Here is a 15,490-nt window from a genome sequence, read left to right on the forward strand (position 1 = left end):
CAAAGAGATCATTTCTTAAAGCATGAAACGTCTATGAGTACACTGTGTTATTAAATGGGCAGTTGTATATTACCCTTACCAGCCGTTTCTATGGTGAGGTCACTTAAACAATACCAAGGCTATGTTTATGGTAAAGAGATTGAAAGAGGTTAGATACAGTCCTATGAAACCTGTAAGTATTATGTGTGTCTTTTCAGGGCAATTGGAGTATGTATGAATAAATTTGTCGCACATCTAATTTTTGTGAAAATCCTCCAAAAATGTGGAATTCAAATTTCAAAAGATTTGTTCATGCCTAGCACTCACAAATAAGTAGATACTGTTTCCTTAAAGAAGCAGCTGAAGCATCTTTTAATAGAACTCTTAATTTTGCCTTTTCTCTGTTGTCCCTGAGGGAAATACAGGATATCACAAAAGTGAAAAACACCCCTCACATTTTTGTAAATATTTTATTATATATTTTCATGGGACAACAACACTGAAGATCAAATTGGTCTGCTTGACTGTTGTCCCAGAAGGAAGCCTCTTCTAAAGATGAAGCACAAGAAAGTCTGCAAACAGTTTGCTGAAGACAAAGGACATGGATTACTGGAACCATGTCTTGTGTTCTGATGAGACCAAGATAAACCTATTTGGTTCAGATGGTGTCAAGCGTGTGTGGTGGCAACCGGGTGAGGATTACAAAGTCAAGCATGTCTTGCTTACAGTCAAGCATGGTGGTGGAAGTGTCATGGTTTGGGGCTGTATGAGTGCTGTAGGTACAGTATCTACAGCTCATCGAGGGAACCATGAATGCCAGCACGTACAGTGACATACTCAAGCAGAGCATAATACCCTCTCTTCAAAAACTGGGTCTCAGGGCAGTATTCCAACATAATGACCCCAAACACACCTCCAAGATGACCACTGCTTTGCTAAAGAAACTGAGGATAAAGGTGCTAGACCTAAACCCTACTGAGTACCTGTGGGGCCTCATCAAAAGTAAAGTGGAGGAGCACAAGGTCTCTAGCATTCACCAACTCCGTGATGTCATCATGGAGGAAAGGAGGAGGATCCAGCTCTAATGAACTCCAAGCCTAAGTGAGTTAAGGCAGTGCTTGAAAATAATGGTAGCCACCTAAAATATTGGGTTTAATTTGTCCATTGTCACTTAGGGGTGTACTCACTTTTGTTACCAGTGGTTTAGACATTTATGACTGTGTGTTATTTAGAGGGACCGCCAAATTTACACTATTACACAAGCTGAACACTGACTACTGTACATTGTATCAAAGTGTCAAGTCTACAGTGATGTCCCATGAAAAGAAACAATAAAATATTTACAAAAATGTGAGGGGTGTACTTACTTTTGTGACATAGTGTACATGAATAAATTGAGAATTGGGTGTTTCAATTTACCTTGTAGATAAGGCATTTCCCTAAACAGTCTGATCCTGCTTATTTAATGCTAATAACATTAGACTTTATAGGGTTACACTCTGTTGACAAGAGCAATGGAAAACTCTAGTTGTAAAATTATTTATACATTTCCAGGAGGAATAACAAAGGAATGACACTCTAAGAAAGAATGCTCTATGATTGTTATTTCATTGGGAACACAAGTTAAGTTTTTACTAAAGCAGAACCTATTATTTAATCCTTATTATTATTAAAGGGTTGGTCCACTACTCAGCATAATGGCCACATAGATGTAAAGCTCATAAAGCAGGCTTTTCTCAAATACCTTGAGTAGTTGATTTTGCCTCTGAGTGGTGCTACTGCGGTCCGCTCATCCCCTTCTCGTGATCCGCCAGGCTCCGTGACCTCTGAGATCCAGTGATGTCACGTCAACTTCCAGTTGACCCGACATCACTGAGCCATGTCCCAGTCTCCCTGAGTGACCGGGCTGTGTGCGGAGTTTCACCGCTCATCACAACCCAGAATCTCTTGCATTCTCTCCTTCGCTGCAGAGCGCCACAAGCAGGAGCAATGCTGGGCTTTAACGCTGGGCTGTGACGAGAGGTGAAACTCCGCCCACAGCCCAGTCACTCAATGAGACTGGGACCTGCCTATGTGATGTTGGGTCAACTGGGACTTGACCTGACATCACCGGATCTCAGAGGTCACAGAGCCCGGGGATCACGTGATGGGGATGAGTGGTCCGCAATAGCGCCATTCAGAGGCACAACTGACTGCACAAAGTATGTGAGAAAAGCCTTTTTCATGAGCTTTACATTGATGTGACCACTATGCTGTGTAGTGGACCACCCCTTTAAATGCTCATTCTCATGATCATTCTTCAAAAGCACACCGCTCTGCATCCTCCCTTCCTTCAGCTTGCCAGGAGGCTGTGTGCTCCTGATTAACTAAAACTTGCGGCTTCCTTGCTCCATTGGCCTGAACTTTGTGCTCTTCAATGCTGCAAGTATGACCAGCTTTAAAGCAGCGCTTACTTGCTCTATTGGAAGGAGCTTATAAGCACTGCATTCCTTGCCTAGGAGACCAGACACCACTGATAGACTATATACATGGACAGCCACCTAGGCAGTTTAATGACAAGTAAATTGCAAAGTTGCATGTGTTTATAAGCACTTTGCACTTTCAACCATTTATCATTATGAGAATAACACTTTGAGCATTAGGAAGCAGTGATCAGGGCTGTGAACTTCTTTAACCCTAGAACGTGGAACCATAGAAATGTGCAATAGAAAACAAGTAACCTAGCAGGCCTGCGAGGCCCCAGGTAGGCATTCTAGGGTTAAATCGGAATGCACATGGCTGTAAGTAACAGTATGTAACCCCTATAGGAGTAGACCCTCAGAATTCCCAGTGCTGTTGATGCTATAGAGAAGGGTGTTTAGACTTTATAATCCCCTTTGTATGACACTAATCTCCTATTGTAAGTATATACTACGTTTGCTATCACCATGTCCTGTTACAGATATATTGATGACTTCTCCGGCACCGGTATACCCCTGCAGATGAATCACAGCGGAGTACAATATTATAATTACACCACTGGCCGGCAGCAGCAGGATGATTATCTTCAGTGTCCAGGTTTTCGGTGGCCACTTCTAATCCAGTCCTTGCCTTGTTTCTTTTCTTATACGCTGCAAAGACACATCAGAATAACGAGCTGCTCTCTCCTGCAAAACTTGTAAGCAATGTCTCTCATTTGATAATCCCATTGATCGTGGACTGTTCTAACATTGATTGCAAGCAGTCCCATCATTGCTCTTTCTGAATGATAGCATCATCAAACCGCCAGCGAGTGGAGAAGCAGAGCATACAAACCATGTGCTGGAGGAGGCGGCAGCTGCCTGCTGGTGTAGCAGGAGGTGAAGGTACAGTAGCATTCTGCCCTCGCTACAATGTCATTGCACTATTCAGATCAATGAAAAGAGATTTCACCTGATCTTCTGCTTAGCATTCTGGGCACATGAATCTGTCCATGCCAAGCTCAGCTGTAACGAGAAGAAATAGGCAAGAAACACATCACTCACACGTTTATTGGTATTACTCCATTGCAACTCATTACAAGAGATCAATGTAGACTTACAGGTTCTTCAGGTGATAGGGAAGCATCTTGAGTGGTTCCATCACTACCTAAAACACAAGAAAGATCACAGATATCAAAAAAAGATCCATTCAATTCTTTTATATGTATGAAAGAAGACCTGCCGTACACAACTGCAAATACCAGATCTAAAATACCTCGGCTAAACAACAGGGCAGACAATTATACCAAAAATACATTAATGTGTCTCTGGGATCAGATACAGGGGTCTGGTCGGAGGTCTGGTGGTTAAAGTGTAGCTTCACTCACTTCAATGGAACAGGTAAATCCTTATATCTAAAGCGGGCTTTACACGCTACGATATATTTAACGAGATGTCGGCGGGGTCACGTCGTAAGTGACGCACAACCGGCATCGTTAGTGATATCGTAGCGTGTGACAGCTATGAACAAGCAGAAATACTCACCTTCTCGTTCATTGTTGACACGTCGCTCATTTTCTAAAAATCGATCGTCCGGTTGTTCAATGTTTCCGAGGCAGCACACATCGCTCCGTGTGACACCCCGGGAATGATGAACTGCAGCTTACCTGCGGCCGTCGGCAATGCGGAAGGAAGGAGGTGGGCGGGATGTTTACATCCTGCTCATCTCCGCCCCTCCGCTTCTATTGGCCGGCCACTGTGTGACGTTGCTATGACGCCGAAAGTCCCTCCCCCTTCAGGAAGTGGATGTTCGTCGCCCACAGCGAGGTCGTTTGGAAGGTAAGTACGTGTGACGGGGGTTACAGCATTGTGCGACATGGGCAACAAATTGCCTATATCGCACAAACGATGGGGGCGGGTGCGATTGCAAATGCGATCGTACGACATATTGAAACGTGTAAAGCAGGCTTAACTCCAGATTGATTTGATTCAATATTCATTTTTAGGAATTTGTTGAACCTGGAAAATTTTAAAAATTTGTGATTTTGCTTTGCATTAATCACAAAAAATGGCTGATTCCTTTGCACACAGTGCAGAAAATTGCCTCAGAAAGTGAAGGCTCACATGACCTTGGGCGCAGCAGTTTGGCTTTCCGCACAATGCTATATATTTATCAAATTATTGGCATTGCACAGCCAATCAGGAAGGACAACTATAGCCTGTATAAAAAACAGAAGCAGGGAATGCAGCAGTAATTTAGTGGTGAATATGGATAGTGAAAGGACAGCTTAGCCATAGACATAGGAACAGAAAGCCATAAAACATGGAAGGAACTGTACATCCAGTATGTGTGACATCACAGCAGTGAAAATTGGTTACCATTACTGATAAGAGGACCCTTAGATGTTTATAATCACTGAATTTGGACTGGCTTTAAAAAAAAATTTGGGACCTGGAATTGACCGGGGAAGCCAAGTCCCATACACATCAATGTAGACTCAAACTTTTGTGCTGTAAAGTGGCTCTGAAATAGTCATAGTAATGGCTAAGAGGCTGCAAAAGAAAGAAAAATGGGGAAAATTGCCCTGCAAACAAATGTGGCTAGGCAACAGATTAAAAAAATACATAGATTTCCACCTATTTTTGATAACCAGCAAGGGTAAAGCAGGCAACTGTGGGCTGCAACCCTCAGGTGTCAGCTTTACCTTGGCTGGCTATAAAAAAAATACAGGGGATCCCACGCCATTTTTTTATTTAAATAAATCATTTTAAAAATCATTGTGATCTCCACCCTATTTTTGATAGCTTGTCAAGGTAAAGCAGACAGCTTGGGGCTGGTATTATCAGGGTGGGAAGGCCCATGGTTATTTAGCCCCTCTCAGACTGAAAATAGCAGCCCACAGCTGCTCCAGAATTGGCGCATCTATTAAATGTGCCAATTCTGGCACTTTTCCTGTCTTTTCTCGATTGCCCTGGTGTAGTGGCAATCAAGGTTATACTTTTGGGGTTGCTGTCAGCTGTGAATTGACAGCTGGCATCAAACCCAGGGTTAGTTCTGGAGAGGCGTCTATCAGACATCTCCATTACTATCACAGCAGGTGTAGAGTTAAAAAGCAGGAAAAAAAATAGTGTATTTGAATAAACACGCCCCCACACGCCCTTGTTTATCAATTAATTAATTAAAAACATCCTCGATGTTCTGACGATGAATGGTGAATAAAGACATAAGAATAAAGACTCCTCCACACTCCCTCTTTCACCAATTTATTACTTGAAAATAAATCCTGGAAGTCCAGATGTTATCCAAAGAGTAATGTCCCACAACATCTATCGATTCCTATTGGAGCTGCATTCTGAAAACTTTCTTAGAATGAGGATACATAGGTCACTGCCGTCAACTACAGCCCGGAAATTCTCACGATTAATGACGTCAGTTACTCAGTGACGTCACTACTCGTGAGAAATTCCGGGTGACCATTGACCAGCTGTAACATATGGAGCATCGTTTTGAGAACGTTTTCTGAATGACGCCCCATAGAAATCGATGGACGTCATGGGACATTACTCTTTGGATTACATTGGAACTTCATGGAATTAGGGAGGGAGTGTGGGGAGTCTTTAGTCAAATATTTTTTTTTTATCTCTATGCTTACTGGGTTAGTAATGGGGGTGTCTGATAGACCTTTATCCATTACTAATCCCTGAGCTTGATTTCAACTGTCAATTCAACTTCACAAGTATTACCTAGATGGCCACCGCAGCAGAGGAAAAGCTGGGTAAAATGGAGGAATTGACACATTTAATGGATGTGCCACTTCTGAAGCTGCGGGCTCCTATTTTTTGGCTGAGAAGGGCTAAATAACCAGCCCTCAGTTGTCAGCTTTATCTTAGCTGGTTATCAAACAGTAGGGGGGACGCTACACCGTTTCCTAAATTATTTATTTAAAGATGTTTAAAAAACATCATGGGATACCTTCTGTTTTGGATAACTAGTGAAGGTAAATCTGACAACTGAGGGATGCAGCCCACAGTTGTCTGTTTTACCTGCGCTGGTTAACAACAATAGGTGGGTGTCCATGTCATTTTTTTTTATCTTTATTGTTCACAGCAGCGGACATGTAACTTCTGCATGCAATAAAGCTTCTTGATTGGCAGCGCTATAGGCTTTTAGCAAACTTTATTAACATACGAATATTACCCAAACTCTGTGGCTTTTTTTTTTCCGTCCGTGATCGAATCCGAGACTCAGACACCCAGTGTTAGGTATGAACCCCAAGCTTTACAGTTCGGGAACGTTCATCCCTAGTTACCATCTGTTTTCCTGCAGCCGTAAAGGTAGAGGTCACTTTGACATTACTAAAGCTTTATTTGTGGTAATGAGCTTGAAAAGGGATAGATACAGTCCTAGGAGACCTCAGAGTGTTACATCTTTTCAAAGCAGTTGAAGGCTATGGAGTAATTTTGAGTCACTGCAAAATTAATTTAAAAAGAATTTGAATTTCAAAAGATTCCCTGAATTATACTAAACCAGATCAGGAGAACTGAATTTTTGTGTTACTTTTTTTTTTTTTTTACCACGGGGCCGCTGCACTAATATATCACATAAATCCACAATGATAGCTGATAAATATCTGATCACTATGGGTCTTACTGCTGGGTGCCCTTCCGAACACAAGAATTAGGGTCCCAAACCTCTGTTGTTCCTAGGTTTGGTGATAATTAAATCGACAAGGAAAGAACAAGCCCAATGGACAAGCAATTATCATTTATTCAGGTAACTACAAACCAAAGGACAGAAGTTAAAAATTAATGTTAAGGTAATGAAAACATCTACGTGTTTCAGGTGCCTGTAGCACCCAGAATGCTACAAGGACCTGAAACGCGTAGATGTTTTGCCTACCGTGGTATGAATTATTGCCTTCGGTCCTTTGGTTTGTACTTACCTGAACCGGATTCATTCTTGGTCATTGTATTGAGTAGTGGAAGAATCGCTATCCGTGCTCCAAACTCTAGACATAAATTAACGGTGAGTCAAATATTTTTCTACTTAGAATTAAATGGAGCAACAGCAATAATTGACTATGGAACTGTACTAGGACTCACCAGTGATCAGATATATAAGAGTATAAGAGATCAGTTCACAAATCAATCATCATGAGTGATTGTTCACAGGTTTTTATATAATCTGAGAGCAGCATAAAATTGGGCAAAGAAGACTGATTCTAAGGATGTGCCACTTACTGGACTGATTGTTGTAGTTTTCTTAGAATCCCTGTTTTATCTGATGTACATGTAGCAGAACTAGAACATCTGCCCTGTATATATCCCCGCCCACACATGACTGTCCACTTCCTATGAACACTGTGCATTGTTAGTGCGCTGCTAACCAGCAGAGGAGGCAGGGTTACACAGATTAGCCTGACTACCTTGCATGTGACATATAGCCAGGCCGTGATAATCTCCTGCTGATAAAACACTGATTGCATTGAAGATAAAAAAAACCAGCATAATAAGTGACACATCCAAGAAATCAAACTTTCTTACCCTATATTATGCTGCTCTCAGATTAAAAAGTGAACACCTGCTGACAGATTCCCTTTAAAAGGGCACCTAATCTGGCTGTAGCTGCTCCTTTAAATATAGCAATAAAAGTAACAATCATTTTTTGGGATTTGCAGCTGAAGTAATAACACTAATATAATGAAGGCAGACTTTCACATATAGAAGATTATTTTATGAATTTTTTAGCATAGAAGTTTAAAGTTTTGCATTATTCATGTTGGAGCTCGTCTGCATGCTCACTGTTTTCTGCAGTGTATATACAGTTTGGGTTTAATGCCTCCATGTAGGTGGGTTAGATGCCTCCTTAATGTGATAGAGTGCTTCTTGTACATGTAATTATAGCGGTGCAATTGTATCAAGACATGACAAAGAGAAGACGCTTAAGTGCAACATGGGTGTTCACAGATGTGATACAAGATCCGCTCGTGGTAATAGTTACAGAATCACAGCTTGATAACGGCTCTGCATTTGGTTTAAAGCCATTTGGATTGTACACTGCTGGTAATGGGTCCCTTCTGCTCAAGACGCTAAGCAGTAACAGATCACAATGGCATTGTAAATTATATGTAACGCTGCCTGGTGACATTGCGGTTTACAGTGACACCTACCAGTATTGCAGATAATCAAGCTGTGGAATTATAGCTCACAGAAATTGGGGGCGATTACACTGATGGTGCTCCCAGGAGGTAACGATGGACAGGATTTTGGGGATAGCTCTTCTGTGAACAGTTCTGTCCATTCCCTTTCGCTCTACTCATACGTCCTCCTGTTCTGGACCTCAATCATGATCCGGGTTCCGTGGCTGTGGTACAGGCTCCACCATGACAGACCTATGAATTGAGTATGAATGATCAGTCCAGGACAAGAAAAGGCAGATTTCTCTAAGATATACACTAGAGATCAAAATTAGAGAGCAACACAGAATTTCCAATGTTAAAGGGAACCCGTCAGGTCCAATATGTACTCAGTACCACGAGCAGTTCTGGGTTAATATTGCTAATCACTACCTAACCATCCCTGTGTAGCATAGATAAAGGGATCTTTAGAAAAGTATTTCCAAAGATCTTTTTCCGTATGCAAATTAGCGAGGCGACTAGCCCCAAGGGCGTTACTTCCCCTGGCTAGTTGGCCCAATTAGCATGTTAGTACGTCCCTGTGGGTGTGCTAGCATGCTAATGAATACGCAGCGTTAGAGGATGATCTCACTCACCTCTCCGCTGCCATCGCAGCCCGACACTGGATTTCAGCTCAGTGCGCATGATCCTGGAGTTTGGGTCATGCGCACTACTTCAGTTTGAAGCCAAGAAGCGTACACCCGGCTTCATAGTGCACATGATCGAAACTCAAGGATCATGCGCACTGAGCCGAAATCCAGTGTCGGACACGATGGCGGCAGAGAGGTGAGCGTGACCATCCTCTGATGCTGTGCATTCATTAGCATCTTAGCACACCCACAGTGGCCCACAGGGACGTACTAACATGCTAATGGAGCCGACTAGCCAGGGGAACTAGCATACGATATAAGATCTTTAGAAATACTTTTACTAAAGATCTCTTTATCTATGCTAGTGTATGCAGGGACAGTTAGACAGGGATTAGCAATATGCACCCAGAACTGCTCAAGGTTCTAGGTGCATATTGGACCTGACAGGTTCCCTTTAATGTCATTGTGTAGTCTTATGTGATTATATCCTACAATAGGGAAACTCGCAGTATTTTAAGCTTATTTTATACATTGAATTTATTCAAAATCACATAATAAAAATGTAAATGAGATAAATGAAAAAGAACACGGATCAAAATTAGAGAACACTTTCATATACCTGCAAGTTATTTGTGTTAATATGGCACCTGGTGCTAATTTCCTTAATTGTCTGACAAACCCTATGTAACAGGCTGCCTAACTTTCAAGTTTGTACTGACTTTGCAAAAATGGTGTGCTGTTCCAAAGTAACTGAACCCTTCCGGCAGCAGGTTGTCCAGATGAAGGCCAAAGGGGTGAACTATCAGCCATAGCAAGAGAAGTTGGTTGTTCCAAGTCTGTGATTTTGAGAATATTGCTGCCTTACAACATCACAAACTCACCTCTCCCAAGAAGGCTGATAACCCTCTAAAAACAAATGCAAAAGAGGACAGGATAATATGGAGACTCTTCATGGGTAATCATTTCAACGCTGCAGCTGGAATTGCTCGCCACTTCAGGGTAAGGATCTGTCTCGTCATACATTGTCACAATGTTTAAGAGCATTTGGACTGAAAGCCCACTCTGCAGTGACCAAACCTCTCATTAGCAGAAAGAATCAAAAGGCTAGACTCACCTTTTGGTGAGGAGCATGTTGTGTGGACAGAGGAGAAGAGGTCCACAGTTAATTTTAATGATGAAAGCAAGTTTAATTTTTTGCGGTCAGATGAATTATGTTCAACAAACTGGGGAAAGACTGAACCCAAAGTGTGTTAAGAAGTCAGTGAAAGGTGGTAGAGGAAGTGTAATGGTTGGGGAAATGTTTTCTACAGCAGGGGTTGGACCTCTTATAAAGCTACACGGCAGAGTGAATGCAAGTGTGTATTAGAACCTTCTTCAACAACACGTGGTTCCTTACTTGCGTTCATCACTCAATCAACCACCAATTTTCATACTGAATAATGCCCCCTGTCACACAGCAAAACGGGTAAAGCAGTTCCTTGCAACTGAAAACATTGAAACAATGAAATGGCCAGCCCAGAGTCCTGATCTAAATCCAATAGAAAACCTCTGGAAAATCCTTGGACACAAAGTTATGGCCAAGAAACCCACAACCGTCAAAAAATTGTGGAAGAGACTGGAAGAAGAGTGGAACAAAATCACACCAGAGCAGTGTGAGAGACTGGTGATGTCCTGTGGCTGCAGATGTACTGAAGTCATTCAAAGCAAAGGCCTGTACACGTCCTACTGATTGGTGACTGTTGCTATCTTCAGAAAATTTACTTATAATCTTTCTCTGTGCTACTGTGATGCCCTGGACTAGTCAGGTCGTCCCAGGTAGTCCCATGCACACACACCCCCCTGCCTAAAAAGGTGACAGCAGCCAACCAAGAAACCCTTGTCACCACCCTCCAGGTTTGATGTCCACACCAGGGGAGTGGAGCCAGGTGGTTGACTCCACCCACCGAGGAGTTCACAGGCCTGGAGGCGGGAAAAGACACAAGTTCTAGAGCAAAGTAGTCTTGACAGTGAAGGAGAGAGGTTGAGCTCAAGGGCAGACCTGTGAACAGGCCTGCCAACAGTCTACTCAGGTGGCTGGGTCGGAGCCCAGTTACCTCTGGCAAGGAGGCAGACGTTGGTGGCCACCTGCAGGAGCTGGGATTACAGCCGGTGGAACCGTAGGGACCGGGGTCGGGCGGTGGCCCGCCGGTACCGAACCGGGGAACCGATTGGAAACCGGAGCACCAGGAGGGGTACTCAGACCCAGTACGAAGCCCCAAACTGACAGGGCCGAGTCGAATCAACTGATTGAGGACTGGACTTAAGGACCTATCCCACACAAGACCCGTTAGAAGACAACAGCCCAACCATTAGGGTAAAGCCACCACCAAGGCATAGAGACCCAAAGAGCCAGCGTCTGCGGGAAAACAGGGCTCTTCCGACAACCAGCAAGCCGGGGAGAGGACTACAGTTGCTTAGGCATAGGAGTCAAACATTCATACAAAAAGGTGCAAGAGAAAGGCGGAAACCACCAACCTGACAAGGGAGAAGCTCCAGCCGGCTGCGGGCCCCGTTCATCATCCCGTTTGGTTTACCAGAGACTCCAGTGTATTGTGTCATAGTGAGTACACCAGTGCCTTCTGGCCGCGCACCGCGCCGCACCAGCATACGCCAGCACCCGCTCACCCGCCTCAGCACCTCCCTCGGGCCCCCGGGACCATCACTCCCCTACCCACGGTGGGGTCAACACCAAGTTGCGCAACACCGTCCCCGGGAGGCCTAGTTAACGGCAGCGGTGGTGTCCATCTATTCACCACAGCCCGTGGGTGGCGTCACGAACTTACATCCCTTAAAACCACCACGGCCCCGGCCGTGGAACTTCCTCCACCGAAGTCCCTCCGTGTAGCGCCAAGCCCCTTGCAGAGCGACGAGAGCCCCGGGTCCGTGAGGAGCTCGAGCCACCACCCACCGTACGAACACTGATACGAGCAGCTCGTCGGTCGCAGCCGAGTCCGCAGGGCGGTACACTACAGTCATTGCTGTTCTCTAATTATGATCATCACGTTTTGGACAAAACAAGGGTTTTATGTTGATAAACTTTGGATCTTTTGTAAAACACAGTTCTTATGGTATGGTGCACCCCTTACAAAAAAACTTCAAATGTTCATTAAGAGATCATACATTGTTCTATAATTTTGATCTCTAGTATATTATGAAGATGACATTTCTTATTTTCATGTGCATTAGTGATTTATGGGAAAAAATTAAACAATGGCTACTCTTTAAGTAGTAAGTTATGAAATTCACTATTACAGTTCAGTTTTGTCAGGTGCCTGATCTTCTGGTAGCCTCCCTGGTTAGGTTCATTTTCGGTGTGTACCCAACATAAGGCAATGTTTGCTGTGTCAGCCCATGACCGCAGCAGTGTTTGAAGGGGGCTGGCTGATTGCTGATTTAAAAATCTGAGCCAGCTTGTCTTTCTATGCATCAGCGATGATGGTGAGAAACGGGGCTGGCTTAGCTATTGAAATCAGCTAGACAACTAGCACCCAACACACCGCTCTCGTCATGTGTCAAATTGGGAAGTGAAGCTGCCAAGAACCGTGATCAGGGGATCGAAGGAGCCTCGAGTAAATGAACTTTTAGGTATATAAATCACAAGTTTACAGGTATTTTTTTGTCTAGACAGCCCATTTAGGATTATTAAAAGCAATTGAGAAGCGTGCTGATCATAAGCAGGCATGAGTCGGGTTATGTTATATTAGAGATCATTATAAAAATGAAATATTAAGTGCTATTTCAACTCCTTGTGAAAAAATGCTTAACTATGACAAGGAAATCAGGAGCGCTTAGTTGCAGGACCATATTACTATAACTATGCAGTCATATTATCAGCAAAGTGGAAATATTCAGATGGTGAGAGAATTACTAAATGCAGCAACTTAAAGGGGTTGTCCACGCCTGGTGAAATCTTTCTTTGCCAAATCCTAAGGTAGTGCACACACCAATCATATTTGGCACCTCTTGCCAACCCCAGAGGTCATTGCATGACCGCTAGTATGTGATTTGCATACTTGTGGTCACATACCGATTAGAGTCTCTCAATGGAACATTGCAAGACATGGCTGAGACTCTAATCCGCTCTTGACCACAAATCGCGTACTTGGGGTCACTTGTCGACAGCTGAATCCACATGCCGAAGATTTCACCAGTGGTGGAAACCCCTTTCTTGTAGGTTCTGTTTCTAAATTTACTATAAAATGGCTTAAAGAGGTTGGCCACTAATTTACCATAGAAGGCCTATCCTTAGGATAGGTAAGCAATATCTGATCGGCCAGGGCCCGACACCCCGCACCTCCACCGATCACCTTTTCTCTGTTTTGGTGGCTGCAGCAGGCAGTTGGAAAGGCTCAATTCTAGAGCTACCTCATCTTCTGATAGTGGCACTACCGCCTCTTATTGATTTGAATGGAAGGCGGATGAGCAGTACCCAGTTGCGGCCGCTATCGTTTGACGGGGCAGCTCTGGAACTGAGCATGTTCTGCCTCCTGCTGCAGCCGTCAGGTTTGAAAACAGCTGATTAGAGGGGGGGCGGGTGTCGGACCCCGACCAATCAGACATTGATGACCTGTCCTAAGGATAGGCCATCAGTGTTAAAGTAGTAACAAACCTCTTTAATGATTACATCCTGTGGAATTCAGGAGGATGTGTCATTTTTTTATAACTTAGAAAAGACAGTATGAAGTTGAAACCCATTGACTGAATAAAAGTATCTCATTAAACCTTCATGCAGCAAGTCCATTCTTCCATCCGCAGTCTATTTTCGAAGTTTTTTCATCCTTCAGTGGAAATTTCACCTGGGACTCCACCCAGCCACAAGGCAGCAGTAGGTCAAACTTCAGATAAGGGCACCACACCATCCCCTTGGTGAGCAACACCTTTTTACTATTTTTTTCCTCCTTAAATAAGGTTACCCTACTGTTGTACTTTCTTCCCCCCACAGGGTTTTTTGCAAATCTGAGCAGAAACTATAGCTCTGTACACATCAAAATGCATATTCTGCTTCTGCTTCATCAATAAACATTAGTGAACCAAGGGCCATTGGAAGCCATGCATGCCTAGCCATCACACTGCCTCCACCATGTTTTACAGAGTATGTGTTGGGCTTTGAATCATGAGCCTCTCCAAGTCTTCTCTATACTTTCTTCTTCCCATCATTCTGATACAGACTGATCTTGGTTTCATCAGTCTGAAGAATGCTTTTCCAGAACTGGGCTTGCTTCTTTAGATGTTTTTAGTCTAGTCTGGCCTTTCTATTTTTAAGGCTGATTAATGGTTTGCACTTTTTGGTGAAGCCTCTATTTGCTCTCAAGAAGTCTTCTTTTGGATTTCTTTTTTTTTTCAGCCTAATGATGGTACGTTTCTCTTCCATTGAGAGCTCCTTTGATTGTATGTTGTGGGTTCCCAGTAACAGGTTCCAAATACAAATGCCTCACCTGGAATCAGCTCCAGACCTTTCACCTGCTTAACTGATGATGGATTAATGAGGGAATAGCCTATGCAGCCCATTAAAGAGCTTTAGAGATAACTGACCACTTAGTTTGGTCCTTTGAAAAAGATGCAGCTGCATATTAAAGGGAACCTGTCACTAGATTTGGCGACTATAAGCTATGGCCACCACCACTGTATATAACAGCCCAGGCTGCTCTGTATAATGTAAAAATCACTTTTATTATACTCACTTAGGGGGGGCGGTCCGGTCCGATGGATATCACTGCTCCTCCGTCCGGCGCCTCCTCTCTTCTAAGATCTCTGTCCTCCTATCCATCCCAGGCCAGCATTACGGTCCTGCACAGGTGCACGTTGATCTGCCCTGCTGAGGGCAGATCAAAGTACTGTAATGCGCAGACGCGAGGGAAGATAAAAGACAGCCCGCGCATGCCCACTACAGTACTTTGATCTCCCCTGAGAAGATCAGATCAAAGTGCGCCTGCGCAGGACCTCAATGCTGGCTAGTGTGGCTGATGAAGTTGCGTCATGCACAGGGGCCTCAGACGAAGGAGGACGGCGATCGCCGCAGAAAAGAGGCGCCAGACTGGAGTGCAGTGACGCCCATCGGACCCGACTGCCATGCAAGTCAGTATTATATAGGTATTTTTTCTGTTCTATAAAGGGGCCTGGACTTTTTTTATACAGTATTCTGGAATGCTGTAGATAAGCGCTCACTGATGGTGGCTGCAGCTCATAAGGGGAAAACCTAGTGTAAATTTTCTGTAAATTTTTAAAATAAAGAGCGTCTATATTTTAATCCCATATTGATTATACAACT

General features: G+C 43.7%; 1 long non-coding RNA gene across 1 annotated transcript in view; it reads right to left on the bottom strand.

Annotated features, from left to right (window-relative positions):
• Window positions 1-2,201: 2,201 nt before the first annotated feature.
• LOC142290562 (uncharacterized) overlaps window positions 2,202-15,490 on the bottom strand; it is a 34,235-nt gene continuing 20,946 nt past the window's right edge. Inside the window, exons 2-4 of the long non-coding RNA XR_012750343.1 lie at window positions 8,584-8,809; window positions 3,539-3,581; window positions 2,202-3,443 (exon numbers count right to left, since the gene is read on the bottom strand). This is a non-coding gene — a long non-coding RNA (uncharacterized LOC142290562). The remainder of the gene's footprint in view (window positions 3,444-3,538; window positions 3,582-8,583; window positions 8,810-15,490) is intronic.

Source organism: Anomaloglossus baeobatrachus, chromosome 2, assembly GCF_048569485.1.
Source record: "Anomaloglossus baeobatrachus isolate aAnoBae1 chromosome 2, aAnoBae1.hap1, whole genome shotgun sequence".
NCBI classification, from domain to species: Eukaryota; Metazoa; Chordata; class Amphibia; order Anura; family Aromobatidae; genus Anomaloglossus; species Anomaloglossus baeobatrachus.